An 18,185-nucleotide genomic window follows, 5' to 3' on the forward strand; every position below is an offset into this window, starting at 1 on the left:
CAGCCTTGTGAGATTACAGGTGCTCCTGAGGTTGTTAGGCAAAGAGCTTATAATAGCTTTGCAGCATATAGATGTGTCCGGCTAAGCATCCAAATCTAATGTTCACTCTAAATTCTATGGGTGTTCGGACATGGATCAGGTCTTGTTTGTTTTCTTTTGTAGCCCAGTTAGTTGGAATGATAAAACGGGGAGGAAAGAAGGAAGGAAATGAGTTACAGATATGCCTGACATGTGTTATGTCTATTAAAATTATGAGTTATTCACATTTTATATGTGTATAAATATATGAAGGGGTTCAAAAATTCATGAAAAGTTAGTGTTATGAAAAAACTACTCATGGATTTCAGTTTTTTGCATCCCATCTTTTCACAAACTTCTTGAAGTGTCTCTATATCAATATGTGGATGTGTTTATAATACATACATATGTACATAAGACACATGCCATCCATAAACATCCGTATATATTTTCTGCAATACTGTGGTTGATAACAATGATTAAACAATCCATTGGTTGAGCTGTGTTTTGTCTTCTGTGTTGTGGGATGGGGTCAAGATCTGTTAAAACAGGCAGGGCTTGAGGACCCAGCAGCGGGCTGGCTGACTGGAGCTGCTGAGGGCAGAGAACTGGAACCAAATACCTGGGGATGGAAACATCTTGCCCAGCAGTCAACTACTGAAAAGAAAGGGCCTTGGGATGACTCTCTGTCCATGAGACTGGCCAGGTCAAAAGGAAGGACAAATTAGCAGGCACCATACAGGCAGGTCCAGAATTACTGTGTGTTTGCCTCTTCGGAAGACCCCAAAAATCACACCGTCTCCTAAGACCCTTCAGCTTTTTATGTTTTCTGCCTTCAGGATCAAACACGTTTCCCTTCCAGGATTTTTTTTATTAAAAAATGAAATCTTTGAATTATTTTCCCTACTAACTCTGTTGAAAGGTCTTATTATGAGGTTCTTTTTATTTGTTTTAAATTGTTTTCATGCAAATACTTAGAGTTATATATCTTTATTTTTCAGGTGAGAAATTCTTGGTTTTTGAAAACTCCATAGAAAGGTACATTAGACTCCTCATTAACAAAAAGGTAACTCATTGTTAGGTGGGAGTGAAGCAGAGTAGGAACTGGAAGGAAAGAGATTGAAAGGAACATGAGCTCTCCTCCGGACTTCCTGGGTGTCCAAATGTAGTATAGCAAGGGAATCCATTGTTCATTGTGAAGGAAAGCAAACATTCCGTATTTGCTTTCCTGTTGGGTCTACAAATCAGTAAAATAGTAAGGTATGGACAAGAGAAATATGTCCTTGTGAGTAATCATGTACTTTAGCCACCCAAATCCTTGCATTTGATTGTGTTGCAGCTATACTTCTGAAAAATAGATTATCTTAAGTATTGTTTCCAAATCCCAAAATGCTTGCTACCAAATTATTCCTCTTCCATCCTACAGTGAAACACAGAAAAGATCATTTGAAAGCATGCTTGTGGTATATGGAACTAACATTTTACAAAATCTAGATTGAGCATCCTCCTCTTCTTGGTAAAAAATAAATTCTAGGAGCAACTTCAGTGTAAAGAAATTTTTATTTGAACCAAGTCGTCTCCAAAGCACAGCTCTGTCGTTAGGTTTTCCCTAAATATCCTTGAAGTATATTGTACAAAGCTTTGCTTTCATCCCAGGATATTAAACCACTTAGAAACAATTTGAAATTGAATACAGAACTCTGGACTTGAGACTCCCCTGTTTGGTTATCCAACTATTTTAAAATCTTATTCTCTTTGATCACTGATAGGAATGTTGGCTTGGCACAGCCAGTTGAGCTCCAAACTTGTGATGTTTTTTGAAAACTCGCAAGTATAAATTTCAACAAGTTAACAAAGGGTCTTACATCCTTCCCTGCACCCCTAACTATCTCTCAGTTGATGCAGTCAAGGCATTACATGTCATCTCTTGCCTATCTTTTTATATTATGCAGACTTTCAACAAGCCATTCTGGATCCTGACCACATTTGTAGGAAATAGCTTTTTAAACATGTCTTCCTTTAACACATTTTTAATGGGATTCCCCTGGCAAAGGTAAATGGGATTTTTTAAATTGGAACCATACTAGAAACAGAATTGTTTTTGGTAATTGCTGATGAGTTTCCTGGCTAGCATACATGAAGCTAAAAAATCACAATTCCAATGAACAGAAAGGACGGCAGAAAAGATGGGTGTAAGATGGTCACCCTGTAGGACAGGCTGTCTGGAACCAGCAGGGGCAACTTCCTACCTAGTTACCTTTCCCCACTTAAATGCCTTGTATCTTCTTAGTATTTCAATGCTGAGATTCTGCCAAAAACTATTAAACACAGTTTGAAAGGAAAAGATAAAATTTCCAAAAATGACATCACCGGGAGAAACAGTTTTCTTTCTTCCTTAGAAACTTTACATGATACACTGTCTTCAAATAAAAGCCATTGTATCCAGAATCTACTCATCCTAAAATGATCCTACTGAGTAATAGCAAATTTATTGAGCTATTACTAAATGCCAGAGATGGTACTAAATGCTTTATACTGATTACATTATCAAATCCTTACAGAAGCTCTGTGAAGGAGGTATTTTTATTACCCTCATTCTAATATGAGGAAACAGAACTAAAGGACTTGGATATATATATATATATACATATATATATATATATATATATATATAAACAATTTCAGAGTTCTTACTGGAAGGGTATTTTATTCTAAAATTTTTTTTAAAAATAGCCTGCTATAGATTTACTGAATTTTATTTTTTATTTTAAATATTTATTTATTTATTTGGAAGTCAGAGTTACAGAGAGAGAGAGTGGGAAGAGACAGAGAGGTCTTCCATCTACTCTTCAGATGGCCACAATGACCAGGGCTGGGCGAGGGCAAAGGCAGGATCCAGGAGCTTCTTCCAGGTTTCCCACATGGGTACAGGTGCCCAAGTACTTGGGCCACCTCTGCTGCTTTCCCAGGCCATTAGTAGGGAGCTGGATCAGAAGTGGGGCAGCAGGAACTCTAACCAGTGCCCAGATGGGATGTTGGCACTGCAGGTGGCAGCTTTACCGGCTGGCTACACCACACCTCTGGCCCCCATTCTAAATCTTTATTTTATTTATTTTCTATTTCTTTGAAGGGGAGGGAAGAGAGAGAGAGAGAGAGAGAGAGAGAGAGAGAGAGAGAATGAGAATCAATCTTCTATCCACTGTTTTACTCCCCAAATGCCTGCAATAGCTAGGGCTGGGCTAAAGCCAGTGGTCCGGAACTCAGTCTGGGTCTCCTATGTGGATTGAGGGACTTGAATACTTGAATCATCTGCTGCCCCCTGGGGTATACATTAGCAGAAAGTTGTAATCAGAAGCCAAGCTGGGACTCAAAGCAACCCAAAATGGGATGTGGGTGTCCCAAGCAATGATTTAACCACTCCATCTGAACGCCTGCCCCGTAAGGACTTTGAGAATCCTAATGTACTTGTTATTTTTTTTCCACCCAATTGAATATTAGCACCTCCAAGTATGGGGAGAAGGATGGTGGTTATAGCACTTTTCACCTTTTAGAAGGGTCTCTTTAGTAATTCTGTGTAAATCTATACCCCTTAGGGAAAATCTGAATGTGCAAAAAGAACCATTGTAGAGGGCAGGCATTTGGTCCAGCAATGAAGACATCAGTTTGGGTGCCCATGTGCCACCTTGGAGTACCCAGGTTCCATATCTGATTCTAGCTCCTGACTCGAGGTTCCTGCCAGCATAGACCTTAGGAGGCAATGGTGATGGCTCAAGTAGGTAGATTTGGGAAATCTAAACTGAGTTCCTGGCTCCCAGCTTTGCAGGTACTTGGGGAATGAACCAGTAAATGGAAGCTCTATTTCTGCTCTCTCTCTCTCTCTCTCTCTCTGTCTCTCTCTCTTAATTTTTAAAAAGAATGCTCATTTATAAAGTGGTTCAAATGAATAAATTAAATTTCCATGAGACAACATGAGTAGATCTTGAAAACTATGTTGAGTTTTTTTTAACACTGAAGAGGAAAGCATTCATTACAAAATCATTTATGCGAAAATCTTGTTTAGTAAAGATTATGCTTACTTATTTTTGTAAATTGATTTATTTATTTGAAAGGCAAAGTTACAGAGAAGCAGAGGCAGAGAGAGAGAGAGAGGTCTTCTGTCCGCTGGCTCACATCTCATGTAGTCTCAATGTCTGGAACTGCGCCGATCCAAAGCCAGGAGTCAGGAGCTTCTTCCGGGTCTCCCACATGGGTGCAGGGACCCAAGGACTTGGGCCATCTTCCACTGCTTTCCCAGTCCATAGAAGAGAGCTGGATTGGAAAAGGAGCAGCCAGGGCTTGAACCGGCGCCCATATGGGATGCCGGCACTGCAGGCAGTGGCTTTACCCGCTGAGCCACAGTGCCGGCCCCAAGATTATGTTTAAAACAAAACAATAGTTCGTTCTTTGTGAATATATACTTATATAATAAGTATAAAAAAGTGAGCTAGGGATAACAGTTACTTCAGGAAGGAAGGAATTAGGGCAAGGTGAAGATACAAGCAGGCTTTATGTCTTTAATGTCTCATTGCTTTTTCTTCAAAAAATAATTCAAATATAATAAAAATTCTTACAGAGTCTACATTGGTTTGTTGCCTTATTTTCTGAAGGTTTCTGTGTTTAAAAAACTATTTCTGAGGCTGGCGCTGTGGCGCAGTGGCTTAACACCCTGGTCTGAAGTGCTGGCATCCCATATGGGCGCTGGTTTGAGTCCTGGCTATTCTTCCCATCCAGCTCTCTGCTATGGCCTGGGGAAACAGAGGAAGATGGCCCAAGCCCTTGGGCGCCTGCACCCACGTGGTAGACTCGGAAGAAGTTCCTGGCTCCTGGCTTTGGATTGGTGCAGCTCCAGCCACTGTGGCCATCTGGGGAGTGAACCATCCAATGGAAGATATCTCTCTCTCTGCCTCTCCTCTCTCTGTGTAACTCTGACTTTCAAATTAAAAAAAACAAAACAAAACAAAACAAAACAAAAAAAACTATTTCCACCCTGAAAAAGATAACAATTATATTCCTGCTAGAGAAGAATGGGAATCAGTGGGTAGAGATGACCTCACTATTTTTAGGTTAAATATTTTTGAAGCTAAGCAAGCATTAGGTGCTGCAATTAAGATGCTATTTGGTGTCCCTGTATCCTATATCAGAGTACCTGACTTTAAATCTCAGGTCTGCTTCTGAATCCAGTTTCCTGCTAATATTTCCTGAGAGGCTCAGGTACTTGCATCCCTGCTCCCTATATGAAAAATCTGGATTGAGTTTCTGGCTCCTGGCTTTGGTCTGGCTGAACCCTGGCAGTTGTAGTCATTTGAGGAGTGAATCAGCAGATGGAAGATCTCTCTCTCTTTCTCTCTCTCTGTCTCTCTGTCTCTTTCTCTCTCTCTCTCTCTCTAGTTCTCTCCTTTTCAAATAAATACACATAAATTTTAAAAACATTAAAAATTTATCTAGGTGCCTAGTTTATCCCATAACTCAGTACTCCAACCATAGAATATCTATGAGTCTTCTAAGTTCACTGTGTCTTCAAAATAAATGTATTGTAAAGTTTATTCCTCATTTGATGATAAATTTCTTTATTTGGCTTTGTGTTAGCAGACTATACATTAGCTGCAAACCACAGGGTGCCTGTCCTCCAGGCCCCACCCTCCCGACCCACCCACACCACCTTAGCAAGGACGTGGGGAGGAACAGTTGGCTCAGAGGCAGTTGGAGACCACAGGCTTCTGGCAAAGACTCCTCCTGGTGGGTCAAATGTTATCATCTGGACTGTGCTTTCTCAAATCTGATGACTGTAACCCTCCCTCCTCTTCTCCCCTTCTTCATCTCTAACAGCACCAGACTCCACAGTGAAGGCAACACCCCTAAAAGCTATCTAATTAGGCTGTGCAATTCCGGGGTGAGTGTTCTTCATGACGTTATTTGCTATCAAGGTTCTGGGTCGTATCTAAAAATGTACCAGCTTGAAAACTTGTCTAATCTCCTGTTTGTTTGCTTTTGTTTGGAGTCTTCTCACTGTTTAGGTAATAATGTAGTTGAGGAACGATAAAGGCATTGGTTTGGTACCCATTTGTTAAGAGTATGTTTTAGACATGAGGGAATTCTTCTTTGTAGGTATTTAAGCATAATCCCTTTCTGCTTATAACATGGAATCAGTACCGGTTTGTGGGCAGGTGTTCACCCATTTTTAAAAATACCTGCCTCTTGGCCGGCGCTGTGGCTTAACAGGCTAATCCTCCGCCTTGCGGCGCCGGCACACCGGGTTCTAGTCCCAGTTGGGGCACTGGATTCTATCCCGGTTGCTCCTCTTCCAGGCCAGCTCTCTGCTATGGCCCGGGAAGGCAGTGGAGGATGGTCCAAGTCCTTGGGCCCTGCACCCGCATGGGAGACGGGGAGAAGCGCCTGCCTCCTGGCTTCGGATCAGCGGGGTACACCGGCCGCAGCGGCCATTGGAGGGTGAACCAACGGCAAAAAGGAAGACCTTTCTCTCTGTCTCTCTCTCTCTCTCTCACTATCCACTCTGCCTGTCAAAAAAAAAAAAAAAAATACCTGCCCTCTTTCAAAAATGATCAAGGATGAGTTACAAATAGATTTGATATAGCACCAGAAAAATTCAGTGTGAAGTTGGTGAAGAAATAGGAACCGAGGATTTAAGCCAGGAGTGAGCTCGGTACTCGTGTGTTAAATCTTATGCACAGGCTCAAGGATATGACATATATGGCTCTGCATTTTCTTAAAGTCAAGGAAAATACTGACAGTTCCACAATTAGGTATCTAGAAGACAAGAGAAAAAAAAAAAACACCAAAAAATGGGGATGATAAACAAGGGAAACACAATTACGCCAGGTGCTAAAACCAAAGAAAAACATTTCCTAGATACTGTCAAGGAGAATAACTATAGCAGCAAGTTTCACGACTCCTTATAAATTTCTTAATGTGGATCCTAAGAATTATACCAAACTGAAGTCATTTAAGAAATATGTGAAGGAAGAGAGGAAGGCACTATGGCAGGGAATTTGGGGCTGGATAAGGCAGGAAGAGGGTGGTCTACCTACGACCCAGGAATTAAAACATTTAAACAGTTGGCCTGGCTTTACCAGGATGGCCATGAAATTGACTGTCTAACTCAGGACTCTTTCGTAATGAAAGGTGACATTGCTAATAATTATGTCCCCAGAACAAGCATAAGCCATGGCTGTCCTGAGTGACTCAGGGCATGTGGCCATTCTGTCATTGCTTCTGACCTGTTGAGATCCTGCTCCCAGTACAATTTACCACAGTGGATTTAGTAAGCAAAACTCGTCCTACAAAACATGAACATGAAGTGAACCCAACCTGCTGTAGTTATAGGGGTCAGAGTCACCAGCACAGGGTGGGCTTGCTTGTAGTTCAGCCAAATAGGGATGGTAGTGCAGGAAGGCTGGAGCAAGCAATTGGGAATGGTGGCTTGAGGAACAGGTGTAGGGGAGATGTCCAGAGAATGGACAGAGAATGGAATAGGGAATAAGTGAGGTTGTAGGTAATTGCACAGGTCCCATGATGAACAAAAAAACACCCTCCTTACCCTTAGCCCTGCCTTCTGTGAAGGGTCCAAGGAGAGATATGGTGGAAGAAAACTTCTTGAAGCTGGGATATTATCATCATGGCTGAAGTGCCTCATGATATGAATTACCTGCTGGGCCTATTAGAAATGAGATCCCAGGAGTCCAAACCCAATGCATAGTGAGTCCATCGATCTGAGATGGAACCCAGTGATCTGATGCAACAAAGCATTCCAGGTGATTCCGGTGATGCCGGTTCTGAGCCTACCCTTGAGAAATACACCACTGTAAACATTGTTCATATAGCCCTTTGGGGAACCTAACCTTCCCGCAACAAAGGGCCCTTTGGGCCAGACTTGGTGGGTAGTATAGTTTCTGGTTTTCCCGTGGAAGATGGGAAACGGGGGACAGGATGGGGTGGGGTAGAAGGGACAGGTGGATGATCAGAGAAGTTCAACCTTGGCCATCTGAAGGAGTTTTCTCTCAAGGGGCCTAGGTCCTCAACATGGAAAAGAAAAGATCTCTCCTCTTCAAGTTCCTTATGGTCCTGACTACCAAGGGAACCACCCAAGCCAGGACACAGATGACCTTAGTTTTCAAATCCTAGTTGGAATTATCTCTCTGCCCCCAGCCACAAAAAGCTCCCCTTTATCTAGAAACATGTAGGGTTGATTTCCTCTGTGCCATGTTGGAATGCTCTACCTACAGTTCACTTGTTTAGTCCTGAGGACAACCCCGTAGGGCAGGTATTATTTTTACCCCCATTTTATGGTTGGGCACACTGAGGAGGGCCACCGTGATGCACATCCATGGGGCACTCAACAGAGTGTGGTCAAAGTCCATGGCACACTCTCCAGCAATGCACACACTCATCCTGGCAATGTGGCTCATAGAGGTTTGGGAACTTAGAGTCTCATAGCCAAAACAGAAGTCCTTGAAGTTCACAGATGAGAAAAAGGAAGAAACTATAAGAGAAGAAATTTCTATGACCCCACCAGAGAAAGAGACCAACTTGAAAAAAATCAGTATAGTTAGTCACGTAAGACAGGTAACCCCCAAGTCCTTCTGGACAAGGCCCAAGATTGCCTCCCCAAATCATATTAAAGATGGTAGAGAAAAAGTCATCAAGCTCTCTATTTCTGTTTGCATTTTTCCCCCACTGAAACAAAGCAAAGGCAAAGCATCTTGCCTCCTGGGTCCTTGGGCAGAATTAATGGCACCTTGTCGAGTACTTCTGTAACTTGCTGTTTATAGCACACTCTTGGACCTTACATTAGAGTGATTTTCTATGTGTCTGTTTCCCTGCCAAGTTTATAAGCTTCTTGAGGGCAAGGAAACAATTTTATAGCATATTTGGGTGTCCCAGTGCCTAAGGAAGGCATGTTTGCTTGCTTCCTCTTCTGTGTCAGATAATAGGCTCCCTGCCTTCAAAGTTCAGTGGGAAAGACCTACAAATAGTGGTCATGCAGTGCTTTATATATAAACCTATAGAGGGAAGCACAGGGCTGCAGCAGAGCCAAAGATGGGTGAAGCTTCACCCATAAGGACCACTGAAGGTTGATAAAATGAAGCAGGCGGAGGAGAGGGGAAGGGACTATTCTAGGCAGAATTGCACTTACAAAGTTAGTAGTAACTGCAAAAAAACCTAGATGTGTGTGTGTGTGTGTGTGTGAAGGGGGAGAGAAGAGAATCTGCGGTACCAAAAGTAGTTTAGTGCAGCTAAAGAAATTTTCACTTGACTGTTAAATCAATGGAGGGGGACTTTGGTAGGGGTGGGAGAAGAGTCTGGAGCCAATGAAGGTCCAGATCCCACCTCTGCCAATCATCAGCTATTCCACTGAGGAAACCACTTAACTTCTGGAGCTTTGGATCCTAATTTGTTAATGGGTTAAAAATAACACTTACCTTTGGGGACTCTTCTGCTAATTAAATGGCTTAATACTTAAAAAGTACTTAGAACAGTGCCTGTAGTGTAGTGTTTACTCAATAAAAGTAGCTTTTATTGTAACCCCATTGCTTTCTCTCACTTCCTGCTTTTATTCTATTCCATCCAAGTCTTACCAACCATACCTCTGAAACAAATACCAAAATCGTCGCTTCTCCACAGACTCCACCTTGGTTCATAGAACTATTATTTCTTTATTGGATTCTTGGGACAGCTTCCTAAAGGTTCTAGTTTGATTTTGTTGTGTAACAATCTAATCCACAGAGCAGCCAGAGTGATCATTTTCAGGCTAAATCAGATGCCACTCTGCTTAACATACGTCTATCATCTCAATGGATACCATATCAATCATTTAGAATGATTCTTATCAAGAATCAAAGATTTAGAATAATCTTCCTCCTTCCTTCTTCTCTCTACCCCAGCTCACACTCCTCTCCCCATAGGACCTTTGCACCTGTCATTCTCAATGTTCTCCATCATTTATTTTGTTTGCCTCTTTCCTGCTTTGTCGAACCCAGTGGAAATGTAAGAGGAGTTGACTTTGAGAGAACAGCCTCCCTGGTTTCTATTATGTTACTCTGATAAACTTACTAGACACGTGGTCTTTTTCATTGCCGTGTTCCCAGTGCCTATCATAGCAAACACTGTCTCTCAACATAGCAGGCACCCAAATATTTAACTGATGCTGAATGACTTAGACGACAGTAGGCAAATATGGGAGAATGCTGCCAAAACTTAAGCCACCTTGGGCCCATTCATTTTTACAGTAACCCAGTTAGAAACAATTAGGCCCTTGCAGGGACTTTCAACCTTTGCTATTCATTGGAATCACCTGGGGAATTTTTAAACTCCTGATGCCTGAGCATCAGCATCCTCTGAGAGTCCGATTTAATTAGCAGGTGCTTCCATGGGACACGAATAGGCGGTCACGATGAAAATGCCGCCCTAAAGGCAGAGGGGGATACATGAGGGTACTTCAACAAGTTGGTAGACACCAGCAGCGCTGGTAGTGAGCTAAGCAAGCACTGACTTCATAGAAAACCACAACATCAGCCATCTTGGAAAAGAAACGATGGATTTACTTGCTTGTAACAACAGAAAGCAAGCTGTCTCTTCCCAGGGAGAGGCTAGAAGTAGCTTTTCTGTCTTGTGGCCAGTAACGAGTGGAATGGCTGGTTTGGGAGAGAAGATGGGGACTGGGTTCAGCTGTGGTGCTTGTTGTAAAAGGCAGCCTGGCCTTTGCCACTGAGGAGAAAGATGGAGCCTGGCTCTCGAGCCCAGCTCCGCTGTACCTTTGCCACGCAGCCCAGTGTGTGCGCCAGCCAGGAGGAGGGGGGCGAGGGAGGGGTTTGTCCAGTCTAAGAATGAGTGTGTGTGAGTGAGGCCGTATCCACATTCTCAACTTCAAGTCATTGCAGTTTCTTTTTCCCAGAAAACAAGGGGTTAGATGTTGCATTTCATAAAACTAACCCAAGTTCTGTCTACTGATGCAGCACAAGAGATGTTTAAAAAAAAATGGAAAGATGCTCTTTAGGTTTTGTTTTGTTTTTAATTATTTTAGGGAACACATTGACGAATGGTCAGTGTCCTATCATGGTCTTTTCATCAAGGCGCCTTTCCTAATAATATGGTTCAACTGTGAATGTAGAAGCAGGGGGAGGGGAGAAAGGAGAAAACTCTGGAGTTAGAGGATATAGAAAAATAAAAGTACAGTTGTTACAAATAAAGAATGCAGACTTCAAAAACAAAGAGCCACAACCCAAACAAACCAAAATTTAAATGCTCAGTATTGGCAGCATGAAAGGAAAGCTCTCTCCTGACTTGTATTGTGGCAGTCTGAATGCCCCCAGAAAATTGTGCCAAAGAGTTTAGAAAGTAACATACCATAACAGTAAATACGCACACACAACAGCAAACTTCAGGGAATGATTTTGGATTGGAAACAAGGATAAATTTAATGTTCAAACTATCTGATAAAATGACTATCTGGAAACTGAAAAGCAAAAGTTGATAATGTACATTTTCTACAAACTTTATTTTTTAATTCATTTTTATGAACTTTTTGAAGATCCCTCATAGACAAGAACACAGGGATATTTAGGGGTCATAATGAATAGGATTTGGTGATTCCTATAGTTTGAACTGGATATGGCTCTCAAATTCATGTAGATGTTAAAACCTCAAAGTCATAAATTGAGACACTAAGAGGGTGGAAACCGAATCCAGCTTTATGTAGGAGCTGGGTGTTCTGGTGAGCAAAACAAAGGCCCAGCTGGGCCTCGCTGTCCTCTGTGCTTCCTGGACCACCATGTTGTCGCTTCTTGCACAGGACTGGCCACTGCTATCCTCCTATCTCACCAGGCAGCCAAAACAGTGGAGCCTGTGCTATTTCTCAGGCTGTGAACCTCCGAAATCGTGAGCCAAAACGAACTTCTTTCCTTCACAGGCAGCCTGTGTCAGATATTTGTTATAGAAGCGAAAAGCTAAGGAATGCAGGGTTTAATGGTGGTTTGGGAGTGACAGAGAGTGCCTGGCAAAAGTCCTAGATTTCCAGCTCTGGACTCAGTGAATGGAAGAGGCAAACAGTGTTAAGGAAACTCGATGATAAACTCCATGTTAGGCTCAGTTTGAAGCGCCTGTGGGGATGTGGGTGGAGATGTTCAATATGTACTTGTTTCCTTGGAGATTTACGTTGGCCTAGCGAAGAGGAGGAAGTCTCTTTAACTTTCAGGAAGCTGGAAAAGGCATCTCTGGAAAACACAACTGTACAGAGTACACAACCATCCTCATTCTGCAGAACTGTCGTCAAAACCCCCTTTCAAGCCAGTCTCCATCTGTGCTGAAATGTTGTTTAACATGTTGATATCTTTTCAAGGATTATATTATGTATGGGTACTGTTCCATCAATGTACTATTCTTATACTATCTGTAGACTTCAAGTATCCCATAAACTGCTGGCTGCCTTCAAATAGCATTTAAAGGTGCATCTATAACAGTTTGAAAATTTCTGACAAATGAAAATAAACAGACCCATAATTACTTCCTTTAAAATTAACGTTCAAAGATACTTGGACCTCAACTGCCTTGCTTGTTCGGTTTTCTAATTGGTAAATATGACTGGGTTACCAACGATACCAACCACAGTCGGAAAGACCATGGCTCCCTGGTTTGTATCTAATTTCAATTAGACATACTAAAACAAGGATTGAAAGGGTGATATATTTAGTTAAAAAACAGATGGCGAATGCAGTCTGTCCAGCATCTATCATCTTCATTTCTCAGTATTCCAAAGAAGACTGATCTATGTCTTGATGAGAAATAAACCAGGAGGAAATGGACCAGGCCCTGACTTTGTTCATTCAATTAAGAAGAATTTATACCAAGTCTTGTGTAAGGTAAAAAAAATTAAAGGGGGGGGGGTGTCTGGCTGGCTTAAAAGGTAGGTGATGAAACAGTTAAAGCTAGATCAAAGTAATTCAGAAAGTAGCAGAGATCAATGAGGACTGAAATGTGAATTCTCAATGAGCACACGACTTTGTGAAGTACCAAAATACGGAGTGACAGGGGTGAGTCCGAGGGAGTCTCCACACCCTCGCGCAAGGTGCTACTGTGGCCAAGGGCCATTAAAACTGACCGAGGGCACCTGCGGACGTACCGCGCCCAGAGCAGAACTCTGGGCCCCGCAGCGGCCCGGCTCTCCCGGGTGCTGCCAATCCAGCAGGTGAACCGAGAGAGCACAGAAGGAATCAATAACGCCGTGCGGAAAGCCCGGAGCCGGCGTCCCTCGCTCTGACGGCTCCAGCCATCCCCACCTGTCCTCGCAGGAGGGCGGGGAGACGCTGCCCCACAGCCCAGCCCACTCAGGACCACTCTCCTCACGCGGGAAGGGCGGGTGACCGCCCCGCCGCCCAGGTGCAGCCAGGGAAACGGTGCGCGGGCGTTCGGCGAACCAAGTCCCAGAGCCGCCCGCGGCGGGCCGGGTGGGCGTGACGCCATGACGCAAGGCACGTGGGTGGCGCGCCAGGCGGGGCGGGGCGAGGCGGGGCGGGGCGGCCGGGGGGCGGGGGCGAGAGGAAGCAGTGGGAGGAGGAGGCGGGGAAAGCGGGGGCTGAGGGAGGGGGAATGGCAGTTGTGGTGCTGGTTCGCCCCGGCAGCCTTCTAGCCAGAACTGCGGAGGAGGTCTGGGGAGCGGCCGCCGGGCCCCGTTCCCTCCGCTCTCCCCGCCCGGGCTGAGGGACGCCCCGCACCCCCAGCGTTTCCTCAGGTTCCTGCCGCCGCCCCGGGGAGATGGGCCTGCTCGCCCGCAGCTCTGCGTCGCCGGCGCTCTGAGGAGAGAAGGTACGGCGGGCACCGCAGGAGGTTGCACCCGGGAGCGGGCAGGGGGGCTCCGGTGTCCGACCCGGCGAGCTCCGGCCTCGGCGCCCTTCCCCGGGACGAAAATGGATTCGGAAGCCCCGGGACTTGGGGGTGGGGGGCGAGAAGGCGCGCCCTTCGGCGCCCTGCACAGGGCTCAGCCGGCCCGGGGCGTGAGGCGGGGGCTCAGGGCCTCGAGGGTCAGGCCCAGCGCTGGCCCCTGGGTTGGCTGCGCGGGCCGGGGCGGAGCCCGGGTGTCTGTGGAGCGGGCGGCCGGCCCCGCAGTGTTGTGACTGCCCAGGCGGTGCTCCCTGGGAGCACTCGCCCAGCCCCTGGAGCTGGCGAGACCGGCGGGGCGGCGGGGGCGGAGCGCATTCCTGACGGGTGAAATCGGCTCTAACGGGACCGGCTTCCGGGCCTGGCGTGCACATTCGGGGGGCCGGGGAGGTCGGCCCCCCAACGCCTGGGGCTGTTGGGCAGGAAAGCCGGGAGCCGGGGCGGGTTGGTCCGAGCAAGCTACACCCCCCCGGTGAACCGTGGTGTGTGGCTTCGGGATCTTCCGGGATCGTCTTCCCCTGGACCTTCGTCTGGGTGTTCCCGGCCCGCACCCAGCAAGCAATGCCCCGACATTGCATTTCCAGCTTTTATCAGCTGGGTTCCACCCTGCCCTCGCCCCCCACCCCCAGCCCCACCCTTTCCACCGACGGACCGAAGAAAAAGAAGTTTTAGGGTTCGTTAACCTCGCGTCAAGGGCAGTACACAGAAGGAAGAGAGGCTAGGTCTGTGGGAGAGAGGAAGGTGGACTTTTTCCCCCGTTGGCCCTCGGAGGTAGAAATACATGAAGGATGCTTGCTTTCTCTGCTTAATATTGGCTGTTCAAAATGTGGCAGAATGTTCTGTTACGTTGACGTTGGAAAGGGCATCCCCAGGTGTTGGCTGGAAATGTTGGCCTCAAATGTTAGTAAACAGTGGAGGCGAAAAGCAGATTTGCCCAGATCTGCTGCTGTGAAATGTTTGTGATCCTTGCGATCTTTTCTTTCCGTTCTCTCTCTCTCTCTCTCTCTCTCTCTCTCTCTCCCTCTCCCTCTCCCTCTCTCTTTCTCTCTCTCTTTTTGTAAGAACATGGCTGTCTTTCTATTGTTTTCTTGGCTGCTTTTCTTATTTTAACCTAGATTCATTGACTGTTTTGGCTCGATGAAACCTGATGGTATGCCCAAGTTTTCAGCTTTGCCTTTAACCATGTCAGGGCACATGTTAATCACTTCCCTTTATAATTCAAGCCGCTACCGTATTTGCCTGTTAATGCGTCTTTAATGCTGAACTGTCTGAATCAAATAAAAATATAAATATTTTTCTTTATATAGAAAATGGTGACCTTATCTTTAAATGTTTTTTCCTAGCTGTGTGCAATTCCATGGTAAGGATTTAGAATTAACTCTTGGTACTTAAAAAAGCAAGTTACGCAAAAAAGAATAAAACCACTTCTTTTATCAGTTAATTTTTTTGTTCTGCTTGGTAATGTTCTTTCTTTATTACTGTATACGAAATAACTAAAGTTTTAAATTTCATGTGTCCATGGAAAATATTTAAACGTCATTGAAAGGTGTCTTTCTAAGGGAAAAAAATTACACTTGGCAACTGACGTTTAATGTGTTTTTTTTCCAGTATCTCAGTCTTCCAGGAGGACTCTGTTAAGATTAATTTTTTAAAACTGCAGCATCATTTTAGATGTTGAAACACAACCCAGTTTTTACTGTACAGATAGTAGCTTCTTGAAATTATTGTTTTATATCTCAGTTGATCATTAGCATTAATGCAAAAACCTATCCATTTTATTCAACCCATGTTGGAGTTTGCTTTTTAAATATTAATGATGATTTGTTGAATTTTTGGTACCTTTTTGCTTACTGTTGCTTTATTTTCTTCCTGACATGAGGGACACTAAGATTATTTGTTTTGTAAAATACCTCAGCATTTTAGTGGAAAGTAAATATTCTCCTCAAGTGTGAACATAGGTGAAGTCATAAAGCAATTATTTTTGCAGTTGTGACGTTAAGATCCTTGAGGTCACCTCTCTATTAGGTTCAGATGGAAGAATACTACTTATTATTAAGTTGTTAAATGGGATTAAATATAGGTAAGTTGAAGCATTTTTAGAACATTTTAAACAGTCTGAGTAAATTATGGCATGTTCTGATTTTATTTTAAACACTTAGGTTTATTCCAGAAATTCTTTGGTTTCTAATCATTTCTTACACATTTTCTTTCTTTTTTAGTCTGGAGGGCACTGATGATTGAGAAATGTAGTTTTCTGGAATTTCCAAGGGGAGGAAAAAAGGCAAGCTATCTGTGATAACATAAAAGTCCCTAGACGAGTGCTGGGCACTGAGTCAGCTGGAGATGAATTTGCTGCATTTACATCTGAATCGCTCACTTACGTCTTCTCTACTCAGGTTCTACAGGAAATCTTGGGAAATTGTTTTTTCTGATGGCACTAACATGTGACAATTGTCAGTTACAGGCTGCTTCTTTCTAAACTTACGCTCTTTTTGTTATTGCCTTTTTCTTAAATGAGGTCCAAAAACTTTAGCATATTTTGGGCTGAAGGCCAAAGTAAAGTTGAATTTCTAAATTCAACTGCATGTTGTATTGTATTTGGCAAATGAGCACACTATAGCAAAGTAGCAGTTTGGTGATTGTCTGAAAGGACCTAGGATGATACATGGAGTACTCTAGGTTAAGTAATGGCTTTGGTTTAACTCCTGTTTAGCAAAATGTTAATGGGATTACTAATGGAGAATAGCTAGGTTGTCCTTACCTGGGCAGTTTTTTTTTGTTTTTTTTTTTTTTTTTAATCCCAAAAGTAGTTAACTGTTTTTCTGTGGTCTTTTAAAATATATTTAAGTTGAAGATGTCCGTTAACTGACAGAAGATGCATAACATTGAAATAATATATGCACAACCACACCTGCACAGCTAAGGACTGAGGAAAAATATTCCTTTGCTAAACACATCTGTATTTCAGATGGTGGTAGGGGACATGGTAGTGAAATCATCTGGGTGTCTAAAACCTGGATACTTCATTTATTTTTCAAGAGCTATCATATGTCAGTGATACTTTCCAAATTAAAGTTGGAAAAATTAGCACATTTTGATAGTCATTTTTGTTTGTGTTGCTCTCTGTTGTAGTAATACCTGATGACTTTGTACTGGCAACATTGTTTTCTTAAGCCATGCCATTAGCCTTAGACCATTAGGTAGCCTTGGTCTGTTGATGCTAGCTAGTATTTTACATTAGAAGTCCCGTTCAGGAAGATTTTGTTATGTGAAATTTTCAATAAGACATAACTGATGAGGAATTGCTTTAATCCTGTTTGTACATTAAATTATGAAGCAAAATTCTATTCAAAAATAACCCTATTTTTGTTTTACTCCAAAAGAAACTTGAAAATTGGATCTTTGCTCCAAAAAACTGGAGTTGGTCCCTTAAAATTATGGCACACCTATCATTTTCAATCTCTGTCCTGCTCTGGGGACCCCTAGGAGTAAAAATAGCCCTGTCACAAAGTTAGCTGCAGACAGGTTGCCACTAAACAGACACTCTGGTAGAGGCAAGCTAGAAGGAAGGAGTAAACTAATTAGAAGGAGCAAGAAAACAGTAGAAGCCTTCCGGAATGTAATAGTGTTAGGCTTCAAGATAAATATATGTCAAAATATTAGAAATTGTCACAAAATAGATGGTCATTAATATGAATGTACTTGTAACTTCATAATATTGTCGTTTGTCCCCCCCAACTGGTATTCTAAATTAAATTATTCTTATGCCTGATTCATTCATTCATTCATTTATTTATTTATTTTGACAGGCAGAGTAGACAGTGAGAGAGAGAGAGAGAGAAAGGTCTTCCTTTGCCATTGGTTCACCCTCCAATGGCCACCGCGGCCAGCGTACTGCACTGATCCGAAGGCAAGAGCCAGGTGCTTCTCCTGGTCTCCCATGGGGTGCAGGGCCCAAGCACTTGGGCCATCCTCCACTGCACTCCCAGGCCACAGCAGAGAGCTGGCCTGGAAGAGGGGCAACCAGGACAGAATCCGGCACCCCAACCGGGACTAGAACCCGGTGTGCCGGCGCCGCAGGCAGAGGATTAGCCTATTGAGCCGCGGTGCCGGCCTTATGCCTGATTCAAAATGAGATATGTGAAAGTGCAAAAGTGTAAGAAACAATGCAGGCTTTATGATGGCAGGACCCATTCTTTTTGTTCAGTCTTAAGGGCTCAGCAATTGCTCTAAAGCCTGAC

The 18,185-nt window shown here is 43.7% G+C and overlaps 1 protein-coding gene across 2 annotated transcripts in view; it reads left to right on the forward strand.

Annotated features, from left to right (window-relative positions):
* The first annotated feature begins 13,647 nt into the window (after positions 1-13,647).
* Positions 13,648-18,185, forward strand: part of RNF19A (ring finger protein 19A, RBR E3 ubiquitin protein ligase) — a 66,093-nt gene continuing 61,555 nt past the window's right edge. For both annotated transcript variants that reach the window (XM_062188178.1, XM_062188177.1), the window contains exon 1: positions 13,648-13,872. The gene's annotated coding sequence lies outside the window, so the exon portion shown is untranslated. The remainder of the gene's footprint in view (positions 13,873-18,185) is intronic.

The sequence above is a fragment of the Lepus europaeus genome, chromosome 4 (assembly GCF_033115175.1).
Source record: "Lepus europaeus isolate LE1 chromosome 4, mLepTim1.pri, whole genome shotgun sequence".
Taxonomy (NCBI): domain Eukaryota; kingdom Metazoa; phylum Chordata; class Mammalia; order Lagomorpha; family Leporidae; genus Lepus; species Lepus europaeus.